Source organism: Aptenodytes forsteri, unplaced genomic scaffold (assembly GCF_000699145.1).
Source record: "Aptenodytes forsteri isolate BGI_AS27 unplaced genomic scaffold, ASM69914v1 Scaffold76, whole genome shotgun sequence".
Taxonomy (NCBI): Eukaryota; Metazoa; Chordata; class Aves; order Sphenisciformes; family Spheniscidae; genus Aptenodytes; species Aptenodytes forsteri.
In genome coordinates this window covers 6,761,226-6,778,031 of record NW_008794444.1, presented here as the reverse complement: position 1 = coordinate 6,778,031, position 16,806 = coordinate 6,761,226, and the positions used below count along the sequence as shown (strand labels likewise).

General features: G+C 43.6%; 2 long non-coding RNA genes across 2 annotated transcripts in view; one reads left to right on the top strand and one right to left on the bottom strand.

Annotated features, from left to right (window-relative positions):
- Positions 1-1,291: 1,291 nt before the first annotated feature.
- Positions 1,292-16,806, bottom strand: part of LOC103907651 — a 19,312-nt gene continuing 3,797 nt past the window's right edge. The window contains exon 3 of the long non-coding RNA XR_658104.1: positions 1,292-1,304. This is a non-coding gene — a long non-coding RNA (uncharacterized LOC103907651). The remainder of the gene's footprint in view (positions 1,305-16,806) is intronic.
- LOC103907652 overlaps positions 4,380-16,806 on the top strand; it is a 16,226-nt gene continuing 3,799 nt past the window's right edge. The window contains exons 1-2 of the long non-coding RNA XR_658105.1: positions 4,380-4,392; positions 8,580-8,583. This is a non-coding gene — a long non-coding RNA (uncharacterized LOC103907652). The remainder of the gene's footprint in view (positions 4,393-8,579; positions 8,584-16,806) is intronic.

The following is a 16,806-nucleotide window of genomic DNA, read 5'->3' as shown; positions in this document are numbered from 1 at the left end:
CATGCCTTGTGAGCGCCCTCAAGATGAACCACTCCATAATCTTCCCTGGCACCGAGGTCAGGCTGACGGGCCTGTAGTTCCCCGGATCCTCCTTCCGGCCCTTCTTGTAGATGGGCGTCACATTGGCAAGCCTGCAGTCTTCTGGGACTTCCCCCGTTAACCAGGACTGCTGATAATTCTGCAGTAATTGATAATAATTGATTCTGCAAACTGTTGCATAATATAAAGGGAAATCCTACTGAAGCAAAGCCGCAGGAGCTGTCTGACTCCCTGTTGTGGTTTAACCTCAGTCGGCAACTGAGTACCACACTGCTGCTTGCTCACTCCTCCCCCTGCCCCCCCGGTGGGATGGGGGAGAGAATCGGAAGGGTAAAAGTGAGAAAACTCATGGGTTGAGATAAAGACAGTTTAATAGGTAAAGCAAAAGCCGCTCACGCAAGCAAAGCAAAACAAGGAATTCATTCACTACTTCCCATCGGCAGGCAGGTGTTCAGCCATCTCCAAGAAAGCAGGGCTCCATCACAAGTAAAGGTTGCTTGGGAAGACTAACTCCAAACGTCCCCCCCTTCCTTCTTCTTCCCCCAGGTTTATATGCTGAGCATGACATTATATGGTATGGAATATCCCTTTGGCCAGGCTGGGTCAGCTGTCCTGGCTGTGCTCCCTCCCAACTTCTTGTGCACCTGCAGCCTTCTCAGTCAGTAGAGCATGGAAAGCTAAAAAGTCCTTGACTAGTGTAAGCACTACCTAGCAACAACTAAAACATTGGTGTATTGTCAACATTATTCTCACCCTAAATCCAAATCACTGCACTGTACCAGCTACTAGGAAGGAAATTAACTCTATCCCTGCCGAAACCAGGACACTCCCGCTACTCCTTTGCACTACTCAAACAGCTACCCTTTCTGTCTTTAGGGAGCAAACAGTCACTGGGTGGACTGAATCCCACTGCACTGGTCAGTGGACTCTTACTTCTGAACAAGGGGTATTCAGTATGTCTTTACACATAGTGAAATTTTGTGTTTGCATTCAGTGGTATAACATTTTACAAGATGTCACACTATGTGTGCATAGCAAGACTGATAAAGGACTTTAACGTATTATACTTAAATAAAGAGCACACACACACATATATACATAATCTTTAAACAGATGTGGCTTTGTATAATAGAATAAAACACCAGTAAAAGTATTTAAAGAACATACAGTTTCTTCTTTTTATGTACTTGCTCACAGAAACAATTATTCAAGGCATATCATATCTGCATTTGTGACGATGTCGACCTAGTGCTTGTCAACCACTGCTGCAAGGGGGGATGGCAGCTTTTCATGATTACTTACATTTCATTACTACCAGCATCACCCAAAGGATCTTCTGCCCACTCCTGTATACCCCTGAATTTCACGGAAACCCAGGCATGGAAGCAGTGCCCATCCTGCCATGACACTTTCCAAATTTGGGACCTTCCCTCCATGTGAACTTTCCCGCCCACTGTGACTCCAGTGACAGCACAGGTGCTGCCTCACCTTCTACAGTGATTGTCTGGCTTTGTGAGAAGCATTTTGTCCAGCAGCCCCAGGGCGTGAATTACAGTTATGGTCAGTCGGTCTTCTTCCACCAACCGAGAATTCACTCCTTCATAGTATACTGCTGTTTTCATTAAAAAACCAGACATTTTATCCTATTATTTGTGGTCAGTTGTACCATGATTTTAAAATTTTCAAGTCATAAATAATATCTTATTTGGAAATACCATTGCTTAAGCTGTTACAAAATATACCTCTTCTAACTGCACTGGAAATATTTCATGTCTTTCTGTGTGCTTGAGCATCCTTCAGTGCCAGAACATGTTTACACTGTCCCACAAACAGAAAATATAGATTAAGTATGATTATTTATTTTAAAAGTGGCAAACAGTAACATCTGTTCACAAAGAACCTCCTTTCCTTGGGACAGAAATTTAAACAAGATTGACAAAGCAAATGAAGTACTAAAAGTCCACTAATTGCTGTGACTACAGGGCAGAGGTGTGTTTGGTCTCCACCCAACACTTGCAGCCTGCTCCTCACTGTGGTGTCCCAATGGTCTACAGTGTGATAGAGGCTGCAGATTCATTATCTGGATTAAATGAGTGCTGCAGCTGTCCTGGTGTTTTTAATGTTAAATTGAGCTACAGTCAAACTTCAGAAAAAAATGTTACTAAGGAAATACAAGGGCCAGCTCCTATGGGGTTAGGAGGCTGATGATCAGATGCAGCAGCCCAAACAGTTATCCTCAGGATCAGCTCTGGGAACAGTTCAGGGGATGGTGATGCAATGGTGCTAAGGCACTGCATATTTCTGGACACAGATGAGCTAATACAATATTCTTAATAGTTGAGGAGGCTGTGGCAAATTCATTTTCAGTGCACAGACATTGCATGGATGGACAGCATCATGGGCACCTGAGGAAATCTCCTCAGGACTCAAGGAGGACCAGCAAAGCATGTCTCACGGTTGCCCAGGGCTGGGGGCTGCACTGTATCCAAGTTGTTATGAAAATGTGGTAGAGAAAATGTGGAATTTTGTAGACCTGACACTTGCTTTCTTGAATTTTGGATACTTGACTGCACTATTAGATTATGAATTGTTAGTATTGAAACAGCTGAGTGTAGACTGCATTATAAAAATTGTTCAGGAAATTGTCAGGTATATTCATATGCATGCACAGACAATCCAAAAACCGTATCAAAGAGCTCCTGTAAACTGGTGTTTCACTGCACTGTATAACAACTCTCATGAAGTAAATTACTTATTTTAAAAACTGTTAAATGCATAAAACTATTCATTAAAGGCAAACACAAAATGCTCTGAACTAACAAACCATCATGGATTTTAGACAGAGCATTTCTGAGTTGTATCTTGTTTCATTTGGGTGAACTTAATATGGAGCTGCAAACAGTGTTAAGGCTGTTGCCTGACATGTGAAAACTGTGTTTGTGTTTGAAAATGAACGCTGGTTGTTTCAGGGACAACCGCAGAAAGAAGAACTTCTACAAGTCCTTCAAAGTCAAATAGGGATGTTGAAAAACACTACAGGGGGACAAGCTGACATCTCTTCTCTTGAATTATTTCAGGGTCTTCTGCTGAAAAGATCTCTGATTGGATTTCTGGGCAACCTTTCATCATTGAAGCAAATAATTTGATGCTCTCACTCCTCACTTAAGAAACAGCTTCTCAGTTCGAAATCACTGAACTTCAGGAAGACAAATGATTTCTTTTCCCTCTAAATGCAGGAGTACTTCAGCTTTGGACTATTGTGCCAGTTGACAAATTAATCAACTTCTGGCTGGCTGCCCTGACTTATTTCTGTTTTGGCTTAACCTACTCATGTGAATCCATTTTTCTTGCTCTCAAATACATAAAATCAAAGAGCAGATTTGCTGTGACTCATGTGCTTTGTTATATATGTTTATCATAAGTAGAAGCAAAACTTCAAGAACACTCTAGATATTCCAAAAGTTACGCTATCTAAAACTCCTACTTCAAAGGAAATGGTATCACTACTGTTCCCTTTTCTGTAGATAGTAAATGGAAATCATCATTCAGTCCATTAAAGAAGCAAACCCCAAATTACCATATAGTAGAAATATATTCATTAGCACATTTATCAGTACTAAGTATGCGAGAAAGGCCAGTTATCTTTAATGGTTTAACTTCTACTAACAAGAGCAGTTAAAAGGGTTATAAAATACTGGATTATGGGAAAAAATCACAATGTAAAGAAGCCATGGTCCTTGGCCTCTCTATGCCCATCTTTCAGCTTTAGGTCTCCTTAAGATTCATCATCACTTGCCTGGAAAAAAAGGGAAGGGATTCAAGCCTTGAACAGCTTTCAAATCATCATAAAATCATAGAGCAGCCCAGGTTGGAAGGGACCTCAAAAGATCATCTTCTCCAACCTTTCATGGGGAAGGGAGCCTAGATGAGCTTTTCTAGCACTCTGTCCAGCCGCATGTTGAAAACCTCCAGCAATGGGGACTCCACCATATCCCTGGGGAGGTTGTTCCAGTGAATGATTGTTCTCACTGTAAAAAAATTCTCTCTTACATTGAGATGAAACCTCTCCCAGTGCAACTTGTACCCATCACCCCTTGTCTTCTCCATGTAGCTCCTTGTGAAGAGAGAGCCTCCGTCCTCTTTGGAGCCACCCTTTATGTACTGAAATGTTGTGATGAGATCCCCCCTGAGCCTTCTCCTCTCCTTCAGTCTTTCCTCTTAGGGCAGGTTCTACCGTGCTTTGATCATCTTCATGGCCCTCCTTTGGACCCTCTCCAGTCTGTTCATGTCTTTTTTTAATTCTGAGGATCAGAACTGGACACAATACTGCAGGTGTGGCCTGACAAGCACTGAGTAGAGTGGGATGATCACATTTGTATCTTTGCTAGTAATGCCCCTGTGGATGCAGCCCAGGATCCGATTTGCCTTCGTTGCTGCAGCAGCACCCTGCTGACTCATGTTCAGCTTGCTGCCGACCAGGTCCCTTTCAGCAAGGCTGCTCCCCAGCCACACAGACCCTAGCCTGTACTGGGCTCTTGGGTTATTCCATCCCAGGTGCAGGACTTTGCACCTGCCTTTGTTAAACTTCATACTGTTCTTGCTAGCCCACTCTTCCAGCCTGTCCAGGTCTCTCTGTGAGACGGCTCTCCCTTCTGACATGTCCACCTCACCACCCAGTTTAGTGTCAACAAACTTGGTGAGAGTGCTTTCAATCCCATCATCCAGATAATTTATGAAGATGTTGAACAGCATGGGGCCCAGTATTGATCCCTGGGGGACGCCACTTGTGACAGGCTGCCAGCCTGAGTAAAAACCTTTGATCACTATGCTCTGGGTGCGGACTATTAGCCAATTGCCTACCCATCTCAGAGACCAACCATGCAACCTATGTCTTGCCAGTTTGTCCAGGAGAAGGCTGTGGGAAATGGTGTTGAATGTTTTGCTGAAGTCCAGGTAAACAACATCCACTGCTCTCCCCATGTTGACAGAAAATGTTCCCTTGTTGGAACAGAGCAGAGCAGAATAAAATAGAATAGAATAGTTCAGTTGGAAGGGACCTACAACAATCATCTAGTCCAACTGCCTGACCATTTCAGGGCTGACCAAAAGTTAAAGCATGTTATTAAGGGCATTGTCCAAATGCCTCTTCAACACTGACAGGCTTGGGGCATCGAACCTCCCTCTCCACGCCCCCTCCTCAGGAAGCTGTGGATAGCAATGAGCTCGCCCCTCAGTCTCCTTTTCACCAGACTAGACAAACCCCGTGGCTCATTACAAAGAGTAAAAAATGAACAAAGTTAATACTTCATTATCCCTTGTGATACAGCATGAGAAAAGACCATATTAAACTTATCTAGAGTGGATAGAATTGCAAAGAACATGTAAAGCATATATATTTTTGAATGTGTTACAGTAACTTTATCTTATAGAAATATTATTTGTAATTTATACATTTCAGAAGTCAGCATTTAAACAATTATCTCTGTACTTTAAACCTTTAGTAAATGACAATAAAAATCACTGGAAAGCTCTACCTTATAACCAACATTACATTGTATAAATAAAAATATGTATTGTCAGATTAAGCACTATGCATATGATGACATTTCAAGGCTAATATCACATTTATAAAGGCCTTAGAAATTAAGAATTAAACTGTCATTAATATTCATAGTTTAACGTGTTCATTATTTGGCATTATATCTTAATGATACTATGTGAATATTCATAGACAAACACCTTGATTGATACCAATGACAATGATAGGCATTTCTAAATTATTCAAGTAGGAATATTATCCATATTTATGATACTCATTCAATTAACATTGACTGCAAAATTAATTATTTTTCATAATTCATGTATTCATAAATATCATGCTGTTTGTCTGCATTAGTGTTAACTTCTTTACCCTCTATATAAAACAGGAAAAAGAGAGCCAGCATTCATTAACATGAAACTGGAACAGTTCACCAGAAACCCAGCCCTCTAGAAGTCTCAAGCCCCTCACTGCAACTCAGAATCAAGAACTAATATTGTCAGCTGGAGATAACCAAAGTCAGGTTTCCAACGGTGCCTCAGGTGCATTGAGTAGCCCCACCGTCATTTCTGCAAATCCACCCAAATTTAATGCATGCATGGGAAAAGACTGCAGCAGCCTTCAGGAGGCCTGCGGGGAACAGAAGGAGGCTCAGCTGCGGTGACACCATGCGCTGCAGAAGTGGTCATGATGCGCTGCTTTGCTCACTGGGTGTTGCTCAGTGCTCAGCTAGTGTGTAAAGTGATGGAGGAAGCAGGGTGCTCAAGTAATGCAGATTGCTTCCACAGAAGTTTGCAAATGTAGGCCGATAGTGACAGAAAGGGCAGTCGGTCTGGAGAAAACCTGACACTTCTCTTGGCTGGTTTTAATATGACCCAGGGAATACATTAGGGGGCAGAGTAAAACTGAACGTTTAAGAACTCAGTGTGTTGTGTTTCCTGAACTTAAAGTCCTGTGCTAAAAGCAAGAAAAAGACTTTATAACTTCTGTGGCAATGTATGATCTGGCTTTAACAGCAGCTGTGTGGTGGGGCTTCCCCAGGAGGAGGTGTGTGCCTGCCAACTGCTGGATGTATCACAGAGCAAAGAGGAGCAGGAGGTGTACGAAGGAGAATGGGATTTAAACTGCCATTTCTTGAAGGATGGGTGGAAAAACATGCATAGTAACATAAAAAGGATGGGTTGCCAAACAACTCAATGGTGCTGGAACAAGTACAGATGAAATAATTTCAGGTCCAGGCATAAAATGAGATATTGATACATATTGACAATACAATTAAACCAAATACAACTGAAATGATACTTTCCTGGGCTTGTCTCAGGGGTTGCAGCTGCCTGGCCACTGCTGCCCCAGCACCGAAGTAGGCAACGCTACTATAAATTAAAAGATAAATGTCCTCTGGTTCATGCACTGCACATTTGCCTTTGATACACATTGATATCTTGTAAAGGTTTATGAGATAAATTACTAATTATCATGTGATCTTCTAGGATTTCTACTTTTCATTTTAGCCACAGAATGATGAAAAATTATTAAGACTTCAGAAACCTAGCTATTTTAATTGAATGTGGAAACATAAAACAGAGCAGCAGAGAGGTACCAAAAATAGGGCTTTTTTTTTTTTTTTCTGACGTTGCAATAATGACTCCTAGCCAACAAAGGTGGCTGAATCACATGAACCTGACATTGCGCTTTAGAGAAAGATGTTGTGATTCAACATCAGCTCTAGGGCAGGAGACTGTATTCAGGAAGTTTTCCAGCACTTGCAACTTTTTAAATTTCATTGTGAGGTTTTGCATACAGTTTAGTATTTTGCAGAGTACAAGTTTAAACCATCCTATCTTGCTCTCTTGAAGTGCTGATTCTGCTTCAAGTGTGAGGTCTTTCCTTGAATTTTTTTTCTCGATTTTCATCAGGTGCTGTAGGTCATTTTCCTGCATGTTAAGAATGAGCAGGGGTTTGGGTATACAACTGGCCAGAGAGATTCCCTTATGTCAGCTGCAGCTATTAAACCATTTTCTCCATTGCTTCACTGGAGAGCTGTCAGGACCCTGAGCACCCCAGGTTTGGCTGCCCATGCTGGAGGCCAGCCCTGACATGGTGCAGCTACAACCCGAGATCACACAGCTGGGAAAGAGCTGGCTGAGAGACGATGCGTTGTTGAGGCTCCCCTTCACGCAGCATAAGGCTCAGACTTTCAGCCTTGCTCCTGGTCTGGGCTGTGTCGCAGCCTCAACCCTGCCTGGCTGTGTCCCTCACTGACCCTGAACTCAGTTTGTTTGGCCTTGGACTGCCTTGTCCCTGTGGACCTGTCTGGCAACTGGGACTGGGGCTGGGGCTGGTCCTGGCTCTTCTCCCCAACCTGCTCTGCTGGCCCCATGCAGGTCCCTGGGGCTACCGGGTGCCATCCTGGCGCTGCTCTCCATCCTGTCTGGAGCAGCCTGCCCTTGCAGGTCCCTGGGAAAAACAGTCAGGAAAAATCTGTGATTCAAGTCTAATGCTAATTAAATTAATTCCTGCTATTTACTTTCTTTGCACAAAGCACTATTACCAACGTCCTCTAATGTGTCATGAATAAATTGCCAGGGTTCTTCACAAGGCATATCAGTGTTTTACTTGTGAACATTTAATTTGTTAGGTACATGAATGCTCAGCACCAGGTGTCCACTCAGGCCTGGGCACAGGCATGTAAACTTACTATTTCTTTGAGCCCTGTCCTCAAACTTGGTGGCCCTCCACATTTCCATGGGAGTTCTGGGGGCACAGAATAATGCATATGCCAGTATTTTCTTTGCAGTGAGGTAGGTCAGCTTATAAATATTTTCAGTTCTCTACGATTTATAAGGCTGTGCAACTCTGAGACACAAGACATGGGGAAAACAGTCCAAGGTGGGAAAACAGTGCAAGATTGTGACACAACATAGACCGGTGCCACCTGTAACCTGTCTCCATCATGGTCCAGCTTCCCGAGTAAGCAGAGGACTGGCACATTTTTGCTGAGACAGGTACCTCAGACATGCAGCACTCCCGTGTGCTGCAAGATTAAGCAGGCTCGGGCTACGCAGATTTGATGCTCAGCTCTTTCAAAAAATAGGTTCTAGAAAAAGACGAGAAGCATTTTCATAATTGTCAGGGGGAGTTTGCCTTTGCTCTGACATGATCTGACAGAAAATGAATGGGTCTGGCAACTGTAGTACAGCACTTTGGGCTTTCCAGTTTATGGTACTCTGCCTCTCCAATTCGCCTAATCTTTGGCATGATTAATAACTGTCTTGAAGAACTGTGGTCAGCTTCCTTGTTCTGCTCTTAGCCTACTTCAGTTGCCTCTTTTGAGGAATGTTTCCTGTTTTATGGTATGCCCTAGGTACTCAGCAGATGAATGACATGATGAATGGCTGCTGCTCGCCCACGCTGGTGTCATGGATGGAGTGCGGAGCGAGACTGCACTTCACTCGTAAGAGAGAAGCAACAATACACTTTATTGATATAAAACAGTGAGTTAGAGTTCAATGGTAAATGCAACAGTGATTTAACAAGATTCGATGGCAAGGTACACTCAATTATTTACTGCATAGAGGACAGGGTCAGACAAAACTGTCAGGGAGACCCTCCCGTTGAATCATGAGGTTCAGAAAGGACCTCCTTGCTTTCTAGACACCTTCTCAGAGAGGAGTCTAGGTGCAGCTGGATCCAATCCTAGTCCCAGACTTGGTAGGATTATATATGCGCAATCAATCCTTTATATCACTTAGCTAAGATTTCAAAGTTTAGCATGCTATTACTCACTTACCAAGGATCTGTTGCGGCAAGGAATCTCTCAACCTCGAGGAGTAACCTTGAGAGGCATCCCTGCTCAAGGGGAGATCCCTGTCATGCAGCCTGCTGCCATGCAGAAGAGCTCAAAGGGCTCTTGGGTTGCTCACTATCTATAGGGGTAAGAGGATTGACTCATAGTCATATTTACATACTGATAACTGTGGTTAGGTGGGCGTATTTCTCACAACAACCAAGGACTATTATTTTGTTATCTGGCTCCCGAATCCACTTCATTAATGGACGCAGCTATCACTATCAGCATCCATTAACGACCGCCCCTGGTAGTTATTGCTTGAGTAGGGTTACAGGAGATAAAGATCAGGTTGGGCGGGGGAGCACACCAGGTTGGGTGTGGGAGCACACCGTCACAGCTGGCAGTAGGCAGTTCCTGCTGTCCCTCTCCACAGGCTCCTCAGACATCAGCCTGCCAGCTCTGACTGTAATCACACAGTGGTCCACTACAGGAAACTGCTCACAACTGGCTATTTCACATGGAAAAAATGTGGGGACAAAGGTGGAGAAAAAATTATAAGGTTGAAGCAGGGAGTTAGGGCTGCCTGGGGCGGGGAGAAATTTACCCATCATTGGAAAAATGAGCAGCCTGTGGGACATGGGCAAGATGCTAGACAGCTAGGGTGTCTTCTGACCAGAACACTATGTAAAGCTGGGCTTTCTATATGTAATCGACACCTGTGCAGTATAGATCAATCAGATGCTCAGCACCTTAGTACTGGCAAATCTAGAACAAAACAGGAAAGTTCATGTGCTGAGAGGTGTAAAGTCCCTGCTACTGTTTCTCCCAGTTTTTAATGGGTATGTTTTTCCTTAGGGATATATAATTTTCTCCTAAGTAATATGTTCCTGAATTTGGTATTGTTATTTCTGTGTTTGTATGCCTTATGTTGGTTTGTCTTTTCTTTTTGTGGAATGCTGACTTCTGTGAAGACAACACACCATATCCATGTTCATTTTCCTCTACTCCTCAAGCGCAGCTACTGCTCCTTTAATTTTTGCCCTCCATTCCAGCACGTCTTGCTCTTCTCTTTATTTCTTCCCAGAGTGGTTTTTACTGTCCATCTTCTCTTTGCATAATTCGAAATTCTGGCCCCATTTCTCTTGTCTCTCTTGAGATTGCAGGTGCCAATAAAAAGTAAATGTAAAAGAAACTTAGAAACCCACTGATATCATGCTCTTTTTCTTGTTGACTTCATCAGGGAGGAACTGGAATACCACTGTGAAGTTTCGTGTTGCCTAGCAACAAGTTTCTCACCAGTGCGGGTCTGTGATGCTGGGCTTACTAATGCAAGTGCGTTTAATGGAAAGGACAGAGTACGAAAAATGGGCCAACCAGGCTTCCTCTAGCAGCATCCTGCAAGGTGGGGAGGGTGTCAAACAGCAAGGGGCTTATGTCTCTTCCACTGCAAATCTTCACTCAGAAAGGGAGGCTGCAGCACTGACTGGGAGCTCAGCCTCTGTGGGGACACCGTCTCCAGCCTGCTGGGAAGCATGTTGCTCTACCGGTAATGCTCAGTGTTTAAGGCTCCAAACACATATGTGCACCTTGGGGACAGTAAGCATAAGCCCTGAAGGTGGAATAGCAGTTGTTTACACACAGTCTGAAAGAGTGCATTTTGAATGAAGAAGAGTTTTTGAGGAGACCTGCAGTGAGGGTGGTTCATCACCACTCTGCTTGTATTGTTGGGAAAGGTCAGAGCATCAAAGGATAATTCAGGTGGGACTTCCAGGCTGAACTTGCCTCAAGCCTTATTTTGGCACCTTCTTAATGACCTTGGATAAAAGAGTATTGGGGGAGATGGTGTCAAGAGCCTTGTAAAGTAAATGTAAATGATGTCCACAGTTCTCCTCTTGTTCACAAGTCTAGTCATTTTATCCTAGAATTTGGTCAAGCGTGATTTACCCTTGGTAAATTCATGCTGGCTGTTGCCAGCCACCTTCTCCTTCATGTGCCCAGAAATGTGCTCTAGGAGGACTCCCTCCATGATTTTCCCAGGCACCAAAGTGAGAACTGACCCACCTGTAGTTCCCCAGATCATTCTTTTGGCCTTTTTTGAAGATGGATGGTATTTTCTTCTCCTCAATCATAGACGACCTCCCTGCTCTCCCCAAACATTCAAAGATGACAGCATCCTGCAAAAATGCCAGCAGCTCCCTCAAACCCACAGAGGTAGCCCATGGGATCCCATGGACTTGTACAGGTTAAGTTGATTCAGATAATCCCTGACTTGACCCTCATCTACCACTCGTCATTCTGCTCTTCCCTGAACACCTTCTCTAAGCACAGAGGACTGGTAGATGTAGTTGGTGAACACTGAAACAAGCAATGCAGAAGATTACATACCCTAAACCACTTCCCAAAGGGAAATAAGTTGGTCTGGCAGGTCAGTTGGCCTTCCCAGTCATAACTGCCCCTGTTTTAGTGAATACACTGATGAAGTGGTTTCAGTGAGGGCTCTTATTTGTCTTCATTCCCCTAGCTGTACAAGTAAAACCTATACTGCAGGCAAAATTGACACACATGTTCAGAGTCTGTAGGTTTGCTGCAGCCCATTCACAATGCTGCTGAGCACTGAGCAGCTCTTGTGTCATCCTCCTCAGCTGTCACACTGTCAGTGGAATCACAGCAGATGTGCTTCCCTGAGGACTACCACTTCTGCTGGCCTTCTCCAGGCTCCTTGCAGGGCAAAAACAGTGTGTGGATTAGAGATGGCAAGAAGAGGCCTTTTGCAGTGGTAAATGTCAAACATCATTACACTTTTGAATACTCATTGTACCTGCTGCACTTTCTTACTCTATCTTGTTCACCTTTCACCTTCTCAATGCAACAGACCTTCCTGTAGGAGGTATCTTGTCTTCCTTGTTGCTCTTTACAAAGCTGCTTGGTTTGTCTCTGATTAACAGGTTTGTATACACAATATCAATATCAGACTGACAAAGAGAAGGAGTAGAGGGCATGGTACGAGTGAGATTTTGTTCTGCTCGCTGCCATTTCCCTATGTAAAGAGTTGACTTTGCTGCCATCCTGCCAGATAAAATGAGAATTCTGTTCTTTCCTCACAGGAGAGTAGACAATCTCCTTGGATCTGCAAGACTTAGGGCTGGCATGGCTGTTTTCCACAAACACTCCTAGCTCGGCTCTGGGCTGATAGATTCACCTCCTCTATGTATTTTTCCATATTCTGTAATTTGATGAGTTGTAAGATTCAGAGCTGCCCTTAACTGTATCCTCGTAACACCCTTGCAGTCTACAAATGCCCTCTGTCTCCACATCAGAAAGAAAGACTGGTTCCAGGCTGCACCAAAAATTCCAAAGCAATGCTAGGAACTTAACTAAGAGTTTGCTCTTAGTTGCTAAGAGTCACAGAATCACACAACAGATGAGGTTGACCTTTTAAGACTGTTTAGTCCAACACCCCTGCTCAAGCAGGTGTCAGCTAGAGCAGGCTGCCCAGGACTGTGTGCAGCCAGGTTTTGGATATCCAAGGATGGAGACTCCAGTACCTATCTGGGCAACCTGTTCCAGTGTTCAACCACCAAATATTTTTTAAATGGAATTTTCTGCACTTCAATTTGCACCCATTGCCTCTTGTCCTGTTACTGGGTACCATTGATAAAAGTCTGGCTTTGTCTTACTTACTGCCCCCCGCTCAGGTATTTCTACAAATTGGTAAGTTCCCCCCTAAGTCTTCTCTCCTCCAGGATGAACAGTCTGCTTTTGTCTACAAGGACTCCAATGTCCTTCTCTGCTTTTCAGCTGGTGTACTGGTGCACAGGGTTATTCCTGCACAGATGCAGGACTTTGCATTCATTCCTCCTTGTTGAACTTCATGAGGTTCCACTCTGCCCATTTCTCTGGCCTGTCCAGGTCCCTCTGAACAGCAGCACAACCCTCTGGTGTATCAACCACTCCTCCTGGAATAGAGAACTTCTCTCCTTCCTTGTGGAAGGAAAGTTGCTATTAACTGCTATTTTAAGTCAGATCCCACATGGTAACACAGAGGGACTTATGAGTCTGGAGCTGCAGTGTTGACTCTGCTCTGCAGGATTATTTTACCAGTCACTCTATGCCTCTGATCTACTGGCTGAATAAGACCCAGCAAAGAACCACAAAGTGCTCATGTTTCCAGTAATTTAAAACATACCATTCTTCACAATAATTCATAACATTATCAGCAGAAATGAATTCTGCAAAGAATCTTATTTCCCCATGCTGAGATTCTGCCAAACCAAGATTACTCATGGTACCATGGAGTACCAAAGCCGTGAAGTTTGGTACTGCACTTTGCAGTCACTTTGCAGAACTAGTTTAAAACTGTTTCCTTGAGCTGGCTGACACCAGGGCTGTGCCAGGAATCAAAAGCAGAGCTCCCGAAGAGCTTGGCCAGATTTGTAATGAGCTGCTGGGTACAGGTTGTTCCTCCCAGAGCTCCTGGGCTGGCATGGAAACATGCAGCACTGAACTCAATCAGGCACCACAGACAGCATCTTCCCTTGGTGATCATGGCTGGAAAGGCTTCTGAACAGTATCAGGGCATCAAAACTTCACTCATTAAGTCCAACTGTCATAGCAAAGAAGAAAGTACTACTGCTAAATATGATTCTGGAAATTGCATTATAATTTTCCGAGTGAACTGTAATCCTTAGTTTCTTCTAAGCCTGAACAACTGTTGAGTGAAAATCGCTTTCTTGACCAGTAAAAACTATGAACTTGAAAAGTAAGTCAAGTTGACAAGGACTTGTTCTGGCCAGCAGAAAATTGGTATTGTGGTGATTTTAGATTGGATTTTTGAGATTTTTGAAGATTCTTGAAAGTTTTTGTTTTGGTACAAATATCAGTTATTAATTGAGAGAGGGGTACAACACTTCTCAGCTATAGCATTATCCAGCTTCACAAAATTTGTTGAGAATTTTATGCAGTTCTCAGAACTTTACTGAACATCATTCTCTTTTACCCTCTCTTCTGCTATCATTATGCTTCATGAAAGAGGTTTTTGTTCCAAATAGGGAACAAACATTTTCCCTAACATCCAGCTTCAAACTTTGATTTGCCAACCATTAAATCCCAGTGGACAAATGCAAAGTGTTCAAGGTAGTGACCTTAGCTAAAAGTGCCAAAAATTAGAAACTGTCACTGTCTCTCAGCATGTGACTATATGGAAAATACTAAGCTGCTCTGATGAAATAGAGCCACTGGCATTTGTGGTTTGTATTTCAAGCAATTATCAGCACGTTGCACTTTCCTCCCCCACAAAGTCCTTTCAGTGTCTAGGAAAATGTTTTACATACATCTGACTATAAACTTCTTTATGTCTTTAGGTGCACTGTGCCATCAGACACATTTTTTGAAGTGGCTTGACAGAGATTGTGATCTTTCAAGATCGTGATCCTTGTGGCTTGCTGGGCACTAAAACCTCCATTTGAGAATAACCTACAGACTAGTATCACAACGAACACAGATAGAAGATAGACCAAAGTCACTGTGAGATCAGTAAATTTTCCTTTTCTTCCTACTAATGTTGTCACCCTTGATTCTTGCTGCAGCCAAACTCCCCCCTCCCTCAGTTACTCACCAGGTCCTGGGCATTACGCACTCCGCAAGGCCTTAGGTGTGTCAGTCTCCTGTGCACACCATGGGAAATCATTTGACAGCTCTGTGTGCCTGGTCAGCTGGGTCCCCTCCCACGCAGTGCCATGTCTGAGCTCAAGAAGCATCAGTGATGCTTCTCTGTGTCTCCATTCTGTGTTGGGAGGGATGCTTTGCTCCATATCCACTATACCTGCTCCCCACTGCAGTCCCTCTCCTGGTTCCTTCGGAAAGTTCTGGCTCTGCATTCTCCCTTGTCATCCACACCCACAGCCTTTGGATGCTGTAGCACCATTTCTCCCACCCCCCCAAATGCACCAGACAAGTTGGCCATTTACAGCACCTGGACAAACCTGGTAAGAAGGCAACTTTGTGGTCTCTTTCTGAGCCTTGGGTCCTCATGTCTGCCCAGAGTCCCTCTGGAGAGCAAGTGGCAATTCCCCAGTACCCTCTAGTGTGTGCTACTTGGAGTTGTGTTAGCTGTTCACCTTCAGAAATTATTTTTAAACCTGTGGTCCCCCTCATCACTTCATAGCTATAGCTCTATGGCTGCCTGCTTGTCTCCTTAACTCATCTCTTGGGCTGGAGAAGGCCTTTGCTCAGTACAAGTTCAGGACAACACATCCCAAGAATAAAAACCAGGAAAAGATGCTTGGAGAGGTGAGCAATAAAAGTGATGTACAGGATTCTTCTGCTGCCTGGAATCCCAGCCTCTCAAATTTGGCAGCTGAAGGGTTTCCTGAAATAAAAGTTATGTCTGGATCACCACTCTCAGCCCTGGGAGCTTATCCCTATGTGTCTACCTTATCTAACTCATATTAAATAAATTTTAACTTCTGGCTTCTATCTTACCCTCTGGAAACATACTTCACAATTTAATTATATCTACATGAAAATGTACATCCTTTTGACGTTTTGAAGCTGCTTCCTGATTATCTCAATCTTAATTTTCAACAATGAGAAACCCAGATCTTCAGGTCATTCATGATTTTACAAATTCCTCTGCATTAACTGTGTCTTTTCCTAATGCATTCCCAGATTTTTTGCATACTTACATGCATTTTCAGCTGAAACAAGGCTGTGTACTCAAGTAGTAGTCACTGAAGCCTTAAAAAATGAAAAGCCCGTTTTCAGTGCTAGATATGAAAGTCCATGAGTGTTGGTCAGTTTTTAAGAAGCACCTTTTAGAAGCACAGGAACAGGCAATCCCATTGTGTCAGGGCAGAAGACCAGCTTGGCTGAACAGGGAACTCCTTGTGGAGCTCAAAAGGAAAAAGAAATTGTACAGTCTCTGGAAGCAAGGTCAGGCTTCGCAGGAAGATTACAGAGCTGTGGTTTGCATATGCAGGGAGAAAGCATGAAAGGCCAAAGCTCAATTAGAGTTGAAACTGGCCAGTGTTGTGTCAGACAACAAGAAGGGCTTTTTTAAGTACATTAATAGCAAGAGGAGGTCTGAAGAAAATATTGGACCAATACTTGTAGAAGATGGTCACCTGACTAATAAAGGTGAAGAAAAAGTGGAGATGTTCAATGTTTTTTTTGCCTCAGTCTTTAATAATACTGATAGACCTTGGGCTGCCCGGTACCCTGAGTTGGAGAACCATGACTGCAGGAACACTGATTTTCCGTTTGTGGACACTGAAATTGTAAGGGACCAGCTGTATCAGCTGAATGTTCACAAGTCCATGGGGCCTGATGAGATTCACCCCAGAGTACTGAAGGAGTTAGCAGATGTTATGGCAGGACCCCTCTCTATCATCTACCAAAGATCTTGGGAGTCTGGGGAGGTCCCTGCTGACTGGAAGCTAGC